This window comes from Pinus tabuliformis, chromosome 9 (assembly GCF_031772625.1).
Source record: "Pinus tabuliformis cultivar Carrire ecotype Pingquan chromosome 9, CPIR1, whole genome shotgun sequence".
Lineage (NCBI taxonomy): Eukaryota > Viridiplantae > Streptophyta > Pinopsida > Pinales > Pinaceae > Pinus > Pinus tabuliformis.
The window spans coordinates 656,113,503-656,133,028 of record NC_142307.1 but is presented as its reverse complement, the minus strand read 5'-3'; the positions used below and the strand labels follow the sequence as shown (position 1 = coordinate 656,133,028).

Below are 19,526 nucleotides of genomic sequence, written 5' to 3'. Positions count from 1 at the left end.
AAAGGGAAATTGGAGGGGAAAAAATGCTTTATAAGCACCTCTCTCCCTTCCATTTCTCATTCACTTGTCATTTGATTGTTTGGCTAATTTGTGTGAGTGTTGAAAGTGAAGCTAAAGGAGTGTGAAGGAGCTGTTGGAGGAGGCTAAAGGAGGCTTCATCAGATCAAGCTAAACTTCAGGTAGGCTTCATGAACCTAGTTAGAATCAATGTTTTAATACTCCAACTCCGACTCGTAAACGGTCGAGGGTCGACTCCGACTTCGACTCCAACTCAGTATCGACTCGGCCGATTTGATTTCAATGACTCGATCGTTGAAAAAATACATTAAATATTTATTTTTTTATAAAAAACATAATTTTAAAGATTTTCATTCATGTTTCCAAACACAAAGCTTTAGAATATAGAGAGAAGGCAACATATGACCAAAGTAGGCTCATGAATATATCCATTATATCAAAATGGCACCCAGTGCACTGCCCAATACAAAGTTCATACTTAGCCACCAATGTCAGGATTCTTTTCTGCCTCAGCCTAAAGACAATCACTATACTACAACAACAATAATACCAATTCTCTGACCCTAATGAAGACTCAAAACCCTTGATTTAATTTTGGTCAAGCTCCAGAACAATCAGAGGTAAATATGTATTTATTAGTCCATTGCCAAAATGTTTGCCTTTTTAAAAACATTGTATGGCTCAATGCATTGTTTCAGTTTTCTAATTCAAGCCACTAGGATAACCATACTTCGACCTTGTAATTTTCAAAACTTTCTCACAGCGATAGATTACTTTAGGGCTATAAATATGCAATAAACAACAGCCCAACCATTGATATGTAGGAGGCGGAACAACTTTTGAGAAATGTGCTTCAGGATTTTTGTCAAAGAGCTGAGCCGACTGAGTTGTTATTGAGCCGACTGAGTCATTACCGAGTCGACCGAGTTGTTACCGAGTCGATCGAGTCAATGACTGGCTCAGTAACAACCCGGCCAGTCGTTCTGTTTTAGCCACCGAGCCGACCCAGCTAGGCATTGTCTCGGTCTGACTCGGCCGAGTCGGAGTCGACTTGGCCGTTTTTTAAAACAATGGTTAGAATGTTTTCCATGTATTCATTTTTGTTTTTTTATGTTTGCAATTTTTTTTTATGTTTGGCGCTGCCTGTGCCTAGGTTTCTCAGCCACGAAGGGCCCTTGTGTGACTGAGAAACTCAACCACACAACAAAAAAAAATTGAAAAAAAAAAAAAAAAAAAAAAAAAAAAATCAAAACCAAAAACAAATTAAAATTTTTTCTTCCAGATTTTTTCACCATGCTACCAAAGGGTTTTAGACAGTCTCATGATCCGGCATGGGCACATGGTCAACGAATCATTGCCGGTAATGACCACAATATCAAGTGCAATTATTGCAATGCCACATTTCATGCAGGCATAAACAGGCTGAAACACCACCTAGCCAGAATTCCTAGGAATAATAGTGTGGTATGTTGTCCAAGTGACCCTGATGAAGTCACTACTGAAATGGTAACTGCTTTGGAATCCATTAAAAAAGCAAGTTCTAAGAGGGCAAGAAGGAAGGATGAGATTGTTGGGATAGGTAGATTTTCATCTTAGAGTGAAACACAGTTTCAAAGTCTTGGTATTGGTAACTCCTCTTCAAGTGTTGTGGCAAACAAGAGTATAACCTCTTCTTTCTTCAGTCCTCGTACAACTCCAGGATCTCAACCAACCTTGGACAGTTTCAATGAAAAGAAGAGGAAGGAGGCAGATATGGCAGTGAGGAGGTTTTGGTACCATAACAGTCTTTCATTCAACTATGCAAAGTCTTATTTTTATCAGCCCATGGTGGATGCCATTGCATGTGTTGGCCCTGGATACAAAGCCCCATCTTATAATGCACTTAGGGGGAAAGAGCTAGATGAGGAGCTTGAGTGTGTCAAGGAACAATTGGAGAGCATTAAAAGCTCATGGAAATTTACAGGTTGTACAATTATGTCTGATGGGTGGACAGATCAGAGGGGTAGAACAATAATAAATTTTGTTGTAGCTTGCCCTAAAGGAACCATGTTCCTAAAATCCATTAATGCATCTGCAAATGTAAAAGATGCACATTTGATTTTTTCATTGTTGGCTGATGTGGTGGAGGAAGTTGGGGTTGCAAATGTTGTCCAAGTAATCACGGACAATGCAGCAAATTATGTGGCAGCTGGAAGGTTGCTTTGTGCCAAATATCCCACCATTTTTTGGACTCCATGCTACCCATTGCATAGACTTGATGCTAGAGGACATTGGGAAGTTGGAGTGGGTGCAAGATGTTGTGCAAGAATGCAAGCATATTACCAAGTATATTTATAATCATGCTTGGATGTTAAACCTTATGAGGGAATTCACACAGGGTGAGCTTAGTCGCCCAGCAATGACACGATTTGCTACAAACTTTCTTTCCCTCCAAATCCTTTTGTATGAGTACCAAGCTTTGATAAGAATGTTTTGTAGCCAACAATGGGTATTCTAGAAAGATAGCACAAAACCAGAAGCATATTTGTGAAAACATTTGTCTTTGTTGATAGTTTGTGGGACAAACTCACTGAGATTGTCAGCTTCACTGAGCCCCTTGTGAAAGTCTTGAGATTGATGGATGGAGAGAAACCTGCAATGGGATATATTTATGAGGGCATGGACAAGGCCAAAGAGGCCATCAAGACTTTCTATAAGGGAAATGAATCTAAATATCTCCCTATATGGCAAATTATTGATTCCAGGTGGGACAGGCAACTACATTCACCATTGCATGCAGCAGGAGCATATCTCAATCCGAGCTTATTCTATAATGAGGGGTCTAGCATTCAAAGAGATCCCAAGGTGATGAGAGGTGTCATGATATGCATTGAGAAGATGTTCTTGGATCAAGATATTCAGGACAAAATCAACATACAACGAGATATGTACAAGGAAGCATCTGGCATGTTTGGATTCAGCTCAAGCCAACGTCTCAAGGACAAGAAAATGCCTTGTAAGTGCAAATTGTTAGAACTTAGCTTGTAATTTTGCTAGTTCTCTTTTATATGTTTGGCATTGCAAACTGATAATCTTTGTTGTTATTTTTTTACAGCTCATTGGTGGATAGATTGTAGCATTGAGGCACCACAATTACAAGAATTTTCCATCAGAGTTCTGAGTCAACCCTGCAGTGCTTCTTCTTGTGAGCGCAATTGGTCAGTGTTTGAGCACATCCATAGCAAAAAGAGAAACAGGTTGGAGCATGAGAGGTTGGAGAAGTTGGTTTTCATCTACTACAACCTTCAATGCTCACAAAACAAGTGCAACCAAAGGATACAGATCCAATTTCATTCGATACTATTGATTTAGAGTCTGATTGGGTTGTGGATGAGGAGGCCCCTGATTTGAGTTAGCTTGATGAAGAGATTGCGGATCTCTCTAGTTTTCCATCTCAAATGGAGACTCCAAAGACACCTACCTCACAGTTGCTTCAGCGTTTCGATGTTACCACTAGCTCCACGAGGGATTATTTTAGGCATGGTCGTCCATGAGTGATGAGACTCAAGATTGTTATGAGACAATCATTTATCATTTATGACATGTGTATTTGAATTTTGAACTTGCTGACATTTTTTATTTTAATTATGGAATCATGAGTCCTTTAATTATTCAGTATCTAACTGATTTGCTTATAAAAATCGAATATGTTATGTTGTACTTTTATAGATATGAGATGATGTTATGAATTATTGCATATATTGTGGTTTTTATAACTTATAAGGATTGGAATTGTCATTAGTTTCTTTTTTGTGCTTAAAATTTACCATATTTTAAGTTCTTCTTTGTCTTTTGACGAGTCTTATAAGGGTCGTTCCCAAGTCTTATACGAGTCAATACCGTGACGAGTCTTATACGAGTACGAGTCATGCAACATTGGTTAGCTTATTGAGCTAATGTAAACTTAGGAAAAGTAAATAATTACTTTAGTAATTATGTTTTAATCTCAACTGTTGATCTCAACTGCGGCGAGATCTAATCTTGTTCGTCAATCACTTTGAAGATTAGGGTTAGGGATTTAGCTCAATGTAAAGTTATAAAAGCAACACTAAGGAGAGGGAAAAGACACACCATAAAGAAACACAGGATTGAGAGAGGCATCTTAGTGAGGAGTATGATACTCTAAATTGTTGGGTCTGAGGAAGGGGGCAGTAAGGAGATCCAAATCAGCCAAGGAGCGCTGAAGCACCTGGATCAAATCCAGTTGTTGTATGTATTTCCTTTGTTGGGCCATTTTCCCAAGTTGAGAGCCCAAGTAAGTTCTAAAAGTTAATGAAGAACTGTGAATGGCTAGAATCTGTTGTGTCATTTTATGAGATTGGTTATTTGTTTGCTTCCATTAATTAATGTTAGGAACCTAGTTGTGCAATTAATTAATAGATTTGTAATGTGTTAGGTGCCAAGTTTGCAAGAAAACTAACATGGTATCAGAACCTAAACTCTGAGATACCGATCTTTGAATTACAGGTGTCAGGTTCAACCACGATCGTATGAGGCAAGGAATTTCTTTCAAGTGGTTGAAGGAAATTGGCCATATAATACAGTTGCACTGTTGAAGAGGATTTCTTTTTTTTAGGGGCCAAAAATCAAATTTCAGTTGAGTTGTGTTTTAAATTTAAAAAAAAAAATGAAAAGAAAAGGTTGAGGGGCCAATAGCTTTGATCGCTGTCGATAGAGGGTGTTTGTGGCAAGTGAACTCAATCGACAAGCAGACAAGGTTGATAGGCCCTGCCATCAACAACACAGGCATAGTTAAGACATAGTTGAGGGTGCAAAATGTTAGTCAAGGAAGGCAACAACAATTTTGATTGACAATCACAAACCCAATGGGGCTGACCAGACGTCAGGCGTAGGGGAACAGGTGGACCGCAAGATAGGTTGGGCGTGAATCGTAGTTTTTGGGGTCGGGCTATGGACAAAGGCAACACAAGACACAATGGTGGGTCAATAATGCAAGTGGTCGGTCATGCCGACAGTTGGTCAAAGCAGTTCGACAATGATAGGTGAGATGGAGTACTGAGTTGCGACAGGGTAGGGAGGTCATGGTCGGCACTTTGAAGAAGTTGTAGGGAGATCCAAACATTGGGTTGGGCTACAACCAGTGGTCGTGGATGGTGGTCAACATGAAGGGTGATGAGACGCGTGGTTAGATAGCCAAAGAGCTCACAACAATGGGAATAAAGCAAGTAGTTGAGTAGAAGACTAGCTCGCCAAGAGACGACAATCGTAGGCCAGTCAAAGGTGCAACTAGAAGAAGATTGGGTTGTTTTTCTGCTAGTTAGGACAATGAATCAGGATAGATTAGCAGCAGGACCCTCTGTACAAGGAAAAAAGTAATAGTCAGTGGTTGTGTGGAGAGGTGTCGTGACTCGTAAGTGAGTCGAGTCTTTTAGGGAACAAGCCAGTGGAAGCAACCAATAACAGAAGGGTTGCACAGTGGAAGTGTGGTTAGGGATTCAATGTCAGTCGCAAGGGTGATAGGTTGCGGGGATGTGTGGATTGCACAAATTGCACATGCAGCAATGTCATTGGTGGAGGTTAGCCTTCATAGGGGCAAAGCGAGATCGTACCAATCGGGGTGTAATAGCTTATGAGAGCTTGTAAACACCTAGGTTACAACTCCTTTAGATGTTACAACTTTGGCAACCCGTGAATTCAAATATGTGAAGGATAGACGTATCATCATGATGGGGTGCATTGTCGCCCAAACTGTACAGGCAAGATGCGACAACACTCAAGATAGGGGTTGTCACTCTGATCCTTGCCCTCTCTGTTCTAGTTGTCTCCCTACAGCAAGCTATGGGGGGTAGTCCCTATGAAATGTGAAGATGGGAGACTCGTTGGCAACCAACAAGTCCGGGAAACACAACTGAATGGCCTAGCAACTTGGTTGAATTAGCAAGTTAAATGATTTGATTATATTATTATGAAAGACTAGTGCCTTTAAATGGAGTCAATTACTTTCTTAAAACAAATTATTTACCAAGTCACTGGATGAACAGTTGTTGCTTAAGGATGCTTCACTATCCTAAATGAGATGCAAATCCTGCAATCTAGGTGAGATGCAGAAACTTGGTTTATTTTAAGTTATATGCCTTTTCTAAGTGCATCCTTCCTCTTAACTATTTTGAAGCTAGTCTCTAGAGTAAGTTGTGAGAAAGAAACCGAGGGGAAGCAAGTTGAGGCTTGGTTAACGATACCTTCCCTGGGGTTCTAACCACCAGATGCCTCCGTCACTGCAGAGATTGTGGCTTTGACGACTGCAAGGTCTCTGTGTTAACCACTAAAGAGTTTCTAGACTCCTCAAGCTAGATGAGAAAGGTGGGCCTATCTCTCTATCGACCAAGCTTATACTTGGAAGTAAAATTTATTAATGCAAGAGGCTAATCCTAGAATGCAAGTGCAAGAGATGAGTGTCCTTAAGGTGAGATTTCTTGATGTTCTTAAGTACTTGATTATAATGATCCTCAATGAACAATAAAGAACTTACACAATAGATAAATGACAATCTCAACCACGCGAAAAGGTGCTCAAAACTTAACGATGCTAGAAAATGTTATCAGTGATATCAGTAGACAATTGCTTAAGAGATATTCAAAGCAAGATCAATGCTCCTTGATTATGGCCTTGTTGATGGCTAGTTTAACTTCCAATGAGCTTGAGAACCTGCAACCACCAAGTTAGCTCCAAATAATTGCTACAAAACTAAATGTTAGCCCACTCAAATAATACAAAAATCAGAGATGACAGAATACAATGCTAGGAAAACCCTAAGACTAGGGCTAGAAGAAGCACAAGACAGGGCTAGAGGCCAAAAAAGGGCAAAGAGTGGACAAATGAGGCCAGAAAAGGGATGAATGAGCCCACAAGGGCTGATGTCAAGCCCTTGGAGGTTGACGCAGGGCTAAGAGAGGCCCTAGAAGGGCCATCAGCTAGGGAAAAAACCCCTTAGGGGAGGCGGCTATTCAAGGAAGTGAGGCCGAGAGGGAGGAGGGCCTCTTAGAGGCCACGACAAGGGTCAAGGAGGAGGCTCGAGGCTCCTTGAGGGTTGGACAACTCCTCTAAAGGAGGGTCGAGATGTTTTTAGGCCCACGACTAGGGTAAACAAGGGAGGCTGAGGCCATTTCAGGCTTGTAGCTAGCCAAACCAAGGGGGGCGAGGGGAAAAGAGGGAAAGAAAAGAGTAGATGTCTAGGCCTTAGGGCCTAAAAAATTTTGAAACCCCTGCAAACAAAAACTTATCCACAAATTTGTTGCAAAAAGGCTGGACAACTTCTTCTTCAGGTTGGACATTGAGCTTGGAGGCTAGATCTTGCCTTCCTAGGCCTAGATCTGGCTCAAATCCCCAATAAAATTTTCTTGATCAAATTGAAGCTCACCCGCACAAATGAATGAAAGAATGCCAAACCCCAAATATATATATAACCCAAAAAATAATAAAACCCCAAGTGTTGCAAAACAAATGAGCTAGAAATAATTTACAAATATATAATATTTACAAATTTACATTTTTTTTAGAAATAACTTTGGAGAAATAACAATGGATGAGCAAATTTCGAACAATAAATATTGGCCGAAACCCTCCTGCAAAATCAAATACCATAAAGAACTCTCAGAGCCCAAACATATTCAGTTATTCCCCATAGTCTGTGAACTTGGAGCCCAAGGGCTAGCGTACTTGTAAATCTCTATAATATTCTCAAGAAAATTGTTAGATCATATGGTGAATCAAATCACCTAAGATAGCATGTACCAATACAATGTTCTTATCACCGACAAAAGAAATAACAATTAGTTAGCAATATTCAATACTATATAGGATCACACATAGCTAACACATACCACAGATCAGCAAAAGAAAAACACCATGAACTAAACCCCAAAGTCTTTCTGTTATGAACATAAATTAGGTAAAAATAGATAATAAATAATAACCATAATAATATAAATATAATAATAAATAATAAGTAAATTAACTAATGCTTAGTTAGTTAATAATGAAAAGGCATGTCTTAGAGACATGCCTGTTCGTGAAAGGGTACTTACTCAGCTATATATACAGGACCCTCGTTCTCATTTGCACTCATCCTACATCAATTCTTTATGTCCTACAATGGATGTCTTTGTCTATGAAGTATTTTAATATTTCCGCTGTGTATATGACTTTTGGTCGTTACATAAAGAACTCTCAAAGCCCAAACATAGTCAGCTATTCCCCATAGTCTGTGTGAACTTGGAGCCCAAGGGCTAGCGTACCTGTAAATCTCTATAATATTCTCAAGAAAATTGTTAGATCATTTGGTGAATCAGATCACCTAAGATATCTAGTACCAATACAATGTTCTTATCATCGACAAAAGAAATAACAATTAGTTAGCAATATTCAACATTATATGGGATCACACATAGCTAACACATGCCGCATATCAGTAGAAGAAAAACACCATAAATTGAACCCGAAAGTCTTTCTATTATGATACAAAATGTTCCAAGCAGAGCAATAGCTCAATACCAACGTTCAAGAATTACATCATCCAAAGATATTCAATAGAAGCAAAATGACTTCTTTATATAGAGAAACCCCTCCAAGTGGAAAATAACGGCTAGTTGGCTTGATCCTCGTCAAAATAATCTCGACTGTTGAAAATAGTTTGATCATCTTTTAATCTCCACCATCGAATTTTTAATTTTGAGGAAAAATTCGATTTTTTCTTAAAACCCACTTTTAATTAATCCAAAAATTAATATTTTGGATTAATTTCCTCAAAATTTTGACTTTGACTTGACCATCAAGGTCTAAAGGCTCAAATTTTCTTAAAATATGCATTTTTCCCTTGGTGGGGGATCTCCTGCTGAAGAATGTAACTAGGTTTGGTCTTCATATTTATATGAGTCAAAAGAATGAAAAATAAATTTTTATTATTATTACATTGACTTATTAAAGCATGTGTTTCATGCTTGGGTCATCATTTTATAGGTCAAAGTTCCCATTGTGGACTTCTAGGTTTTATACAGAGTCATTAGAGTCATTGTCCATTTAATGAGACCCTTTTTGGGCTTTTGTATCATGTAAAAAGAACTATTATTGAGTCAAAAATGTAATTTGTCACCTCCACACCAAGTTGATCGTAGCCTGATGAAGTCGGCCTACAAGAGAACTATTCAACCCACATAAGAGGCTATATATACAAGAGAAATTCGATCTATTTGGACATCAACTCAACAAGTTCGATACACATCAAGGAAGTGCAGAAAAAGTGTGAAGTTCAAAGGGAAGAAGGAAGAAGTACAAGTCGAAGTTTTTAGGCTATTTCGCTCTCTTTTATGCGAAGTTACAAGGCTATTTGTTGGATCGAAGTTCTGTTGTTGGGAGGGTCGAAATTCTAAAAGTGTTGGGTCAAAGATTTTTTGTTGCTGGAAGGTCGAAATTTTGGATTTGTTGGGTCGAAGTGCTGCTACTGCAAGGTTGAAGATCTAGATCGAAGTCGCTGGAATGAAGGGATGACTTGGTGGTTGGAGGAGGTCCATGTATAAGCTGAAGAGTCTTGGATTATCTCGTCCTAACTACTGAAGGAAGAAGTTTGACTGGGTTTTCCCCTGGATAGGGGTTTTTCCTTGGCAGAGTGCCTAAATCTTGTGTCTCTTGTTCTTGTGATATCCATACACACATAATTTGGTAATTGCTTGATGAAAGATAATATAATAAAGATATAAAAGAAGCCAATACAATTCACAAGTAATTATCAAGAAAGAGAAATCTCTCCCTTATTCTATTAGCATTGATTTCTCAACATGGTATTAGAGTTAAGGTCAAGGAAGATTGGAGATCACTCTATTGGCTTGAAAGAAAGGACTACTCCCTCTATGATAAGATACCTAAAAATGGGATTCAATATTGTAGGAAGTTGGATCAAAAGAATCATCTACAACTTATTCAACAAGGTCAAAAGCAAAGGGTTTTTGGCTGCACTCACAAGTTCACTCAATGATGACAATGCATGGATTATTGATAGTGGAGCATCAAGACACATGATAGGAGATAGCAAACAACTTCACACTCTATCAAAGGAACAATCTTCTCATGTAGTGAAATTGGGAGACAATAAAAGCTATGTTGTGAAAGGCTTAGGATCAACTTCTTTGAAGCTGGACAACAGAGCAAAGCTACGTCTCAACAATATATTCTATGTTCCAAGTTTGAAAAAGAATTTACTCAATTTCTTACTTAGAAGATAAAGGTGATAGAGTTGCTTTTGCAAATGGAAAGGTTTTGGCTTGGGGTAAAGATTCAAGAATTGATAAAGCTAGGGTTATTGGAATTCGTGAAGGAATTCTATATAGAGTAATAACACCATCTCTTCAAGCCCTAGTTCACATGGAAATCAATCCCATTGAACTATGGCATAGAAGATATGGACATTTACATTACAAGGTTATACCCTTTCTCAATAAATTGGTAAATGGCCTTCCCAATATTAAAGAAGATCGTGAAGGAATATGCAAGGGATGTGCCTTAATGAGAGTCTTGCTCTTGCTAGTTGAGTAACGAGGATAAGGGTTCAAGTTGTAGGCTAAGGAGTTAACCTCATAACCGAAGAAGAAGAAGGACTTGACTAAGATCAAGTGTTTTTCTTGTCATAAGACATGACATTATGCTTCATAGTGTCTAGAGAGGAAGAAAGGGGGAAAGGGTAGTAGCCAATTGTAGCTGTGTTGATAGAAGCTCAAGAGGATTTTTCCAAGAAGTTTGAAATCGAATTTATACTTGTTTCCTACCTCATCTTAAGCACATTACTAGTGGATGCATGGTTGCTAAACAGTAGAGCCACAAGGCATATGACAGGAGCACTGGAATAGTTTGACAGCTTGATTGAGTGGGACTCAGAACTACATGTGGAGTTTGGTGTTGATACCAAACATGCAGTGAAGGGGGTATTCCAACTTGAGTTAGGAAGCGGGATGGAAGTGAAGCACGTGTTATGAGAGGTATAGGATTGATCTAAATATCATCCGATTCCGATAAGTATTCATGGAGTTATGAATTTATTTGTGGTATAAGACAATTCGTCAAGGTCGGCCAACCAAATAACCCCCACATGTGCTCAACGTTTTAGTATAAAAGGAGATGACTTGAGAGTCATTTCACACACACTACACTCTTGATTTCTCTCCACTCGCTTTGGGTTTTAGTGTGAGAGAAATCTAGGAGGATGTAGCCCTAAGACGTAGGAGGAAGGAGGCTTAACAATCTGCCCGAGCTGCAGTCCTAGCACAACCTAGAGGACGCAATCATGAAGAGATGCCCTAATCCTCCACGTTGTCCCAAGGGTGACCTATCCGCAGTCAAGGAAGGTTATCTACGCTGCAAGAAGAAGCCCTCTATAGGCTGTCTAAGGAAGATCATACGTTGTACCTAGCCACAGTCAAGGAGGGTTACTAACATGCCTTAGCTGCCAACGAGGGTTTGTAGGGACGTTCTCAGGTGACCGAGTGTTGGAAAGAGGGCCGAAGTACTTTGCTAGAGGGATGCCATAACTTGGGACTGTTCTGGGCAAGAAAATGCAGGGATATTCTCTTGTAACAGTTGAGTAAAGGTACCTTTCTATTGTGACTAGGCCACAGGCCTGTAGGTACTATTTTGAGGGTCAAACACACCTATACAAGTAATTGTAGGTGCCTCCTCAAACAGCATGATCACTGAACTTGGAGAGGAGAGGAGGCTGCATAATTTAAGATGTGTTTTGGGCATGATTGTTGGGTTGTAGGTTACAGTGGGAGCCCTAACTAGTGACCAAAACACTGCCTATAAACAAAAGTGTAGAAGTATGGTAACTTGTGCTTTGACTTGTTTGATTGGAGAGGTCTCTTCATTGATGAGGAGATTCTATATACTGCCACATAGGTGCAGCAATAATTAACATGTGGCACAATGGGACAGTAGCAATAACATGTGGCAACAATGGCACAATGGGACAGCAGCAACAACAAGGTGCAGCAAGCACATGGTGGCAAGCATGGTGTTGCAAGTACATTGGGACAGCAGTATGGTAAGCAAGGTGCAGCAAGCACATGGTGACAAGCATGGTGCAGCAAGCACATGAGACAGTATGGCAACATGGTACAACATACCACATGGGACAGCAGTGTGGCAACATGGTGCAACAATGGCACATTATGCAATGCAGTGATGGGTACAATCATGATTGGTGATGCATGATGAGATGCAACATAGTGATGATGGGTGCAACATGTTGTAGCACAGTGAGGTGCAGCATGATGATGAGGAGCAACATAATGATGGGTGCAGTAAGGCGATGGAGTCACCTTGGAGAATCAGTTGAAGCGGCTTGTCTTCAACTGAGTTCAGCTACCTCATATATCATCTTCTTAGAGATGATATATGCTCTTATTTAGATAAGTCAAAGTGTTGACTTATGTTGTATATGTACTATCTCTCTCTCTCTCTGTGCTGAACTATTGAAGAACATATAAGAAGAATTGATCGAGGGTTTCCCCACATTGGGGTTTGTCCCTGGCTAGCGCCACATCTTGTGTCCTCTTGTCTTGGCTTGTCTTCTGCGATTTATGTTTATGTTATATCTGCAATTTACTATTACGTTGATGTGATTGCTAATCTGAAAAAAAGATATTGAGCTAATTGTAAAAATTGAAATAAATTGCTCTAAGCATAGAACATACCTAAAATTAACACAAGGCAAATCATGAAAAAGCATGTACCCCTAGGACAATAATTCACCATACTTCATAATAATCACATGAAAAATCCCTCACAAGGACCAATTAGCAACTTCTCATAAGCATAAGAGTAGCTACACCAACTTCATGAACAAAAATATTTCATAGATTATTTCATGAAGCAAAATTACAAGATAAACATAAAAGAGTACTCACAAGAATAGCGAAATTATTCCAATCATCAAGATGCAAGAAAATTGAAGCTCCAAGATAAAGATTTAAGCTCTTCCAAACATCAAAATGCATTAAATCTCCAATTCGTCCATCAAAAGGCCTAGTGAAATTTCTAGAAGAAACAAATGATCCAAATCCAAGTGATGATGAGATTCAAATGAGCTCTCATCAATTTATATCCTTCCTAAAGAGTTTGATTTGCCTAATTAGGCCTAATTAAGCCCCAAATAATAAAATAACGTATAATAATGACATGACTTGGCGACAAGCCCACCAGGATAGCTCCATAATACAAAGAAAAGCCACTCAAGAGGGAAAAATAGTAAATACAATGAGTCGTTCGACCCTTGAAGAGGCCTAGTGGAGTCTAAAGTGTGCCAAGGTGAGAGAATAGGCTCCAAACATAGTGACCAAGGGGGGCCCTTGGTATCCAAGCAAATCAAATGTGGTGTCCCCAGGTTGGTGTGGGGGCACAATGACATCCTCATGGGTCTCCAAGTGGACAGATAATGCCTGTATACCATCTATAAGGGCTAGAATAATGACATAAGCCCTCCCTCTATCTCCCATGGTGAGACACATCCTCATCTGGGCCCTAGAACATCTGCCAAGTGTGTGGTGCAAGTGTGAATTCAGTTGGGCATGGTGGTCCAGGTGCATCATCCTCATCCAAAAAGGTGGAACACGAGTAATCAATGAATGGTGCCGAGGGATCCATGAAGTGGCAATTTGCTCTCTGCTCTGGTGGAGGCCCATGGCTCTCAACCTATGAAACCGGATTCGTCCAAAACCCTGGACGAATCCCGAATCGGACGAATCGGACACGATTCTGTCCTGACACGTGTCATTATGGAAGGACTCGTCGTGTCCTCTTGTGGCACGTCGTGTCCAGGGGCGTGTTCAAAAAATCGAAAACGTGTCACGATTTTCAGATCGAGTCCTGGTTTCCGATTCGTTTTCGGGTCTGCTGCTAGGTTTAAAGGGGCTGTCTCTCCCATTTGACGGCAATTGCAAAGGAGTCGGGGTCGTAAAACAGTACCGGATCTATTTTTCTAAGTTACCGGATCCAATCCTTTGGGGTCTAGGATCCACAGATCTGATCCGGATTCACCTAAATGCGTCCCATAACCAACACGTGGTGTATCTATGTTGCGTGGAAATGAATCTTGAAATCTGGAACCAGATCCTGAAATATGGAAACGGATCCTGTGTAACTTTTCCATGAGCGTATAATTGGAGTCATCTCAACGCGTAATGTTTCCCCGCGTTCCACATTTTATGGACAAAGCTCATTTGAAATCTTTAACTTTTGATGTAATCTTTAATAATTTTATTAATACAAAAGCACATACCATTTTTAATTTAATTTTTAATATAGTTTATATAAAATATCTCTTTGTAAACATAATGATAAAGAAAGATAGTTGACGGAATAGGTGATGTTTTCATTCTTGTGCTTAAAAAACCTACCCATTCACTTTGAATCAATCACAGTTTGGCTAGAATAATAATATGGCTACGCAAATTAAAAATATATACATGTACGTGAATTATTAAAAAAAAAGGTGGATGCATCTCCATCCAAACCAACAAAGGATAAAGGGAAGTTATAAGCCATGTTCGTACAATTTTGTACACAAAGAGGTTAAAATTATCTCCCACGTGTATTTAGTACAGTTTGGGTTCATAGCTACATTTATTTGAATTTTGTATGTACTATGCATGCTAATAGCTATAGATGAAGAATCAAGATCTATGTTTGAACTTTGAAATCAATAAATTATTAAATTTGTATCATTAATTAAAATTTGTATAAGAAATATGCTAATATCTAATTTTTAATGTATATATATATATATATATATTTTTTTTTTAATAAAATAATATATAACGTGTCCTAACGTGTCCTGTTCCGGGGGTCAGCGTGTCCCGAATCCGACACCACGAATCCCGAATCCTACGTGTCCCGAATCCCCGTGTCAGGTGACTTAGCTCTCAACGCTCACCCTACAAGTGCCAACGAGAACAGCTTTAGAGCAATCAGAATTTTTTAATTAGAGTTCATATTAAGAGTTCTCTTTAAGTTAAGTTATCAATTATGAACAAAGAGCAACTTTTTAGAATTAGCACCAATGAGATGAGATTACCAATGGGATATGCAAAAGTTATGCAATTATTTCACCACTTTATCTTTTAGCAATGCTAATGCTTCAGAACATGCACCAGACTTCAGTATTCAGATCAGATTGCTTCAGCTATTAGATTAGTCCCAAAAGGTGAATAATAAGCTTAAGCCTTCAATTGATGTTTGGTGACATGTTAAGATTCTAGGCTTAGATGTGTTTTTAGGATGATTTTCAGTTAATTATGCCACTGTTCCAGATTTATATCAGATCTGATTTGATTTATGCAGCAAGTGAAAGAGAAGATAAGGAAAAAGATCAAACCCTCAAGACCTCTAGACCTTTGTCCAATGGCTAATTTAGCTAGTCAAGTCACCAATTGGGCTAGTTTCGGCCTTGAATGCACTTTGTAAGCTTCTCAACGCCTGCAACACAAATGTATTAGCTTCAAAACCCCAAGAAATGATGAATGGGTCCTCTTAGAGCTAGCAGCTAAGGCTAGAAGCCCCTCTAATGCTAACGGCCAAGCTTGAAAGTGCCTCTAGGGCTAGCGTCTAGGGATTTTAGGCCTTGGATGATGCTTCAATGAAACTTCAGCCTTGTATAACCCTTATTTGATGGATGTAAGCCTGCAAAACAAGCGTTAGCCCTCAAAATAATAAATTTTCAAGCCCTAAATCAAACCAGAAATTTAGAAAGCCAAACTAGTGATGAAAACAAGTCAAAACACTTGGCCAAATTTATTTTAAGGCTGCAAAACAAGGTTAGAAGCAAGATAGATCAGATCTAACTAATGAAATAGGCCTCCAACCCTTGCGACCTGCCTGGAAGGGCTAGAAAAGCTAGTGGACTAGCTTGGAAAGCCTCCAAACCCTTATGGCAACCCTTCTTGATGATCCTTGATGAATTTGAGCCATAAGAAACTCAAATTTTAGCCCTTAGATCAACCTGCAAAACTTCAGATCAAAAATATGCTTGAGAAAACCCCAGCTCTGTAGCAAATTGACCCTCTAGGGCTAGTGGCTTCTCCTCCAAGCTAGTGTTCAAGTTTGGAGACCTAAGTCTTGTAGATTAGGCCTAGATCCACCCTTCTCGGCTGAATGCTCCCTCTCTTTGAGGAAATGACCCCTTTCTAAGGCAAATTTGCCTTCCAACCCTAGCCGTCTAGGCTAGGTGAGGGTTAGAAAGCTTCAACTTTGTTTTTTGTCTTTAGATCTTGAGCTTGTAGCACCTGCGAGAAGAAAACTAGAACCAAATACCCAATATATACAAAAATTTGGAAAATAAACCCCAGACCCCAGTTAATTATTTACAAAACTTCAAAAAATAAACAAGGGTTAATAGGAATAATATACAACTTATTTACAATATTTACAATTTAATTTACAAGCTCTTGTTAGCAGATAAATTCTTTTAGCCCAAGTAGGTTTTAAAAATAATCGATAGGAATAGTTTTTATTTAATGTACAAGCCAAGACCCTGCACCAGAAATTGTTAGATAAGCTCAGAGTCCAAACAAGGTGTGGTCACCTTAAATTCCATGTATTTGGGGAAAAACCCAAGGGATGAATACTTGAAGATCTCTACACAAAAGATAAATTATTAGTTCCAAAGGGGTTCGATTCAAACAAGAAAACTAGAAATCTAGAGATACCTGTTAGATCTGTTAGGTTCAATGTGTTTACTCTAGCCCAATACCTAAAGCAAGATACCTGTGCTAATAGATAATCCAACCACTGGCTATGGAACAATAATACTCAATAATAAATCAATAGGGCAATAACAATTATTTACAGCTAGTTTCCTTGATCCTTGTCTTCATCCTAATTATTATTTTAATTTAACAATTTATTTATTGTTTGCTACAGCAAATACTCAGTAACTCACACTGCAACTTACACAAATAAAACTGCGAAAGAATAAACGTTGGAAGAAATGCTAGCACACACACATAAAATAACACAGTTATTTTTGGACAAAAGTCCCTATAAAAACCCAACTTGGGAAAACCGATGTTGTAGCTGAGGGTTTTAATATTAAGCATCAGTGAAATAATCCAAGTACAACTGGATGCCGAAACTGGCAATCCTACAGAGAAATACTGGCAAAAGTTTGGAGAGGAATTTTCCTCAACCCACAGGCAATCTCCCGGCACAACTTGCCTTCATTATTTCTGCCTTATGAGGCTCTGCGTAGCGCTCGCTAGATGGCTTGCCTCGGACTGGACTCTGATGAAGTCGTTCTACCTTTTGGTGACCAGAAACATGCTTCTCTAGCGCTCTGGGACTCCTTCCCAGCCTCTAGAATTGAAAATGTCAATCTCATCTCTCCCAACAAACCGACTTTGCCTCTAGAGGCTACTGTGTTGCTCTACGTCAGCCTCTCTGTGGCTCTTCTACTTCTCTGCAAATGCACTCATCGGATTTGGAATCTTTCCTCTAGCTTCACTGTCTCTACACCTCTCTCACTGTTTCAATCTCACTAGCTCTCTCTCTGGAAATTGATTGCTGCTACTCAGGAAATCGATCTGCTCATGAAATCGAATTGCTCAAGTGTTTTCACCAAGTGCCCATCGACTTCTTATAATCCTTTGTTGGGATTCCAACGGCCAAGATTAAATCTTAATTGATGGCTAGGATCATCTTAAAGTCGATCCATGTGAGTTTCTAGAACATTCACGCTTTGACTTAATTAACACTGATTAATTAACCATATTCCCTAAGTTTAGACTTAGGAAATATTTAAAAACTGGTTAATAATCTAATTAAGTCATTTCTAGGCGAATTTTCCAGAAATGATTTCTGGGTTTTGGAGATCTCATGTATTTTAGCCTTTCCACAAAATTTTGTGGCTAGAACACATCCGATGCTACAAAAACTAACAAAGTGTACCCCTTTTCCCCAATCTTAAACAAGAGATGGGAAAGCTCATACAATGATTTTTCAATGGATCAGTATCATATAAATAAAGTTTTTATGTGACTAGAGCTATACTAACGTTTTCCTACCAAATTCAGTGTGGCCAAAATTGATATACATATGACAGGTTGTTGATGATTGTAGCTCGGACAGGAATTTATGCGTAGGTTTTGTGTCAAGCATGCATGAAGTCGTCCGAAGTCCTTTTTATTTTGTAATTCTCTTTATTAAAGTAAATTATTAAAGTGAAGAGCTTTTTAATTTTAAGTTATGAAAAGTCTTATAAAGTGTATTTTAAATACACTAGTGATTTAGATAAATCTCCATCATTGATTGCTAGTGAGATTGGGATTCAATCTCAACCATTGATCTCAATGAGTTATTAGACTTGTGGAGACTTAGTCATTATCTCAAAATTATAAAGGAAGGCAAAGGTAGAAGGGAAATGACATAGTAAAAGATACAGTAGCTCAGTTGCACAGAGAGACAAAGGAGTTCACTTATTGTGCATGCCAAGAAAGAGAAAGAAGATAGTGTGTTAAATTTCAAGGGTGCCGTACTTGATGAGTTCACAGAGAGAGTCCTACAATTTCAGGGGCTGCTATATAGGGCCGTACGCAGGAGGATATTGACCCAGGAAGGGTTTGTACAATATCAATGCAGAGGTGAGGGCGTAGGGGTTTTACCCAGCTGTACGGATTGGCCATATTGGAAGCCATACGAATTGGCCATACAGTGACGTATGATAGTGTGGCAGAGGAGTGTTTATGCAGTTTTCAGTTTTTCTAGGGGACAAATTTTCCCAATGTGGAAATCCCTTGTAAGTTTGGAATAATTTTTAATGAAAAACTGATTTGAAGGGCTGTAAATTTGTTTGTGTATTTGGAAAATTATATTGCTTCTACTGAATTATTTTTCCAGCAATTGTATGAAAATTCTATGATCTGAAATTTTCTGTTTAAAAAATATTTTTCACTAAGTAATTTGACTTGAGATCATAAGGAAGTTATTCACCTAGGGTTTGGAGAAATTTTTTAACACAGGTGTCCACATTGCAGAAAAGTATAGACAGTTAAGGCTTAAGCATATTTGCTAAGATGTGCCAGAATGGTAAATTCAGTTCACTTATCTAAGGACTCGTCTTAGATTCATTGTGTTGAGTCAAAATTGTTCTGTCTAGCATTGCATTTGAAGTCCAGACCATGATTTTGTACTCTCTCTGCAGGATTCATTGTAAGCATGCATGTGAGGGTATAGTAGGGTCTATAGAGTGTTTTAGGATGGGGCTTTGATGACTTAGATGCTAACCTTTTGCGGAGAAAATATTCTAAGGATCACTCTGCCAGGGCTCATTTTTAGCTCATTGTGGATTTGGCTGCAATGAGGTAGATGATTCCTCCTTTGAATTAGTATCTATTTGTTACTGTATAGTATAAAAATAATTCTTCCAAAAATATCACATTGACTTATTTTCTGATCTCAAGTTATTTTATGATCAT

The 19,526-nt window shown here is 38.9% G+C and overlaps 1 protein-coding gene across 6 annotated transcripts in view; it reads left to right on the top strand.

The window, feature by feature from the left end:
• Positions 1-19,526, top strand: part of LOC149150362 (P-loop containing nucleoside triphosphate hydrolases superfamily protein) — a 310,706-nt gene that overhangs the window by 215,430 nt on the left and 75,750 nt on the right. The window contains exon 9 of one of the 6 annotated variants that reach the window (XR_016262805.1): positions 19,253-19,412. The exons of the other annotated variants lie outside the window; for them this stretch is intronic. The gene's annotated coding sequence lies outside the window, so the exon portion shown is untranslated. The remainder of the gene's footprint in view (positions 1-19,252; positions 19,413-19,526) is intronic. 6 annotated transcript variants of the gene reach the window in all.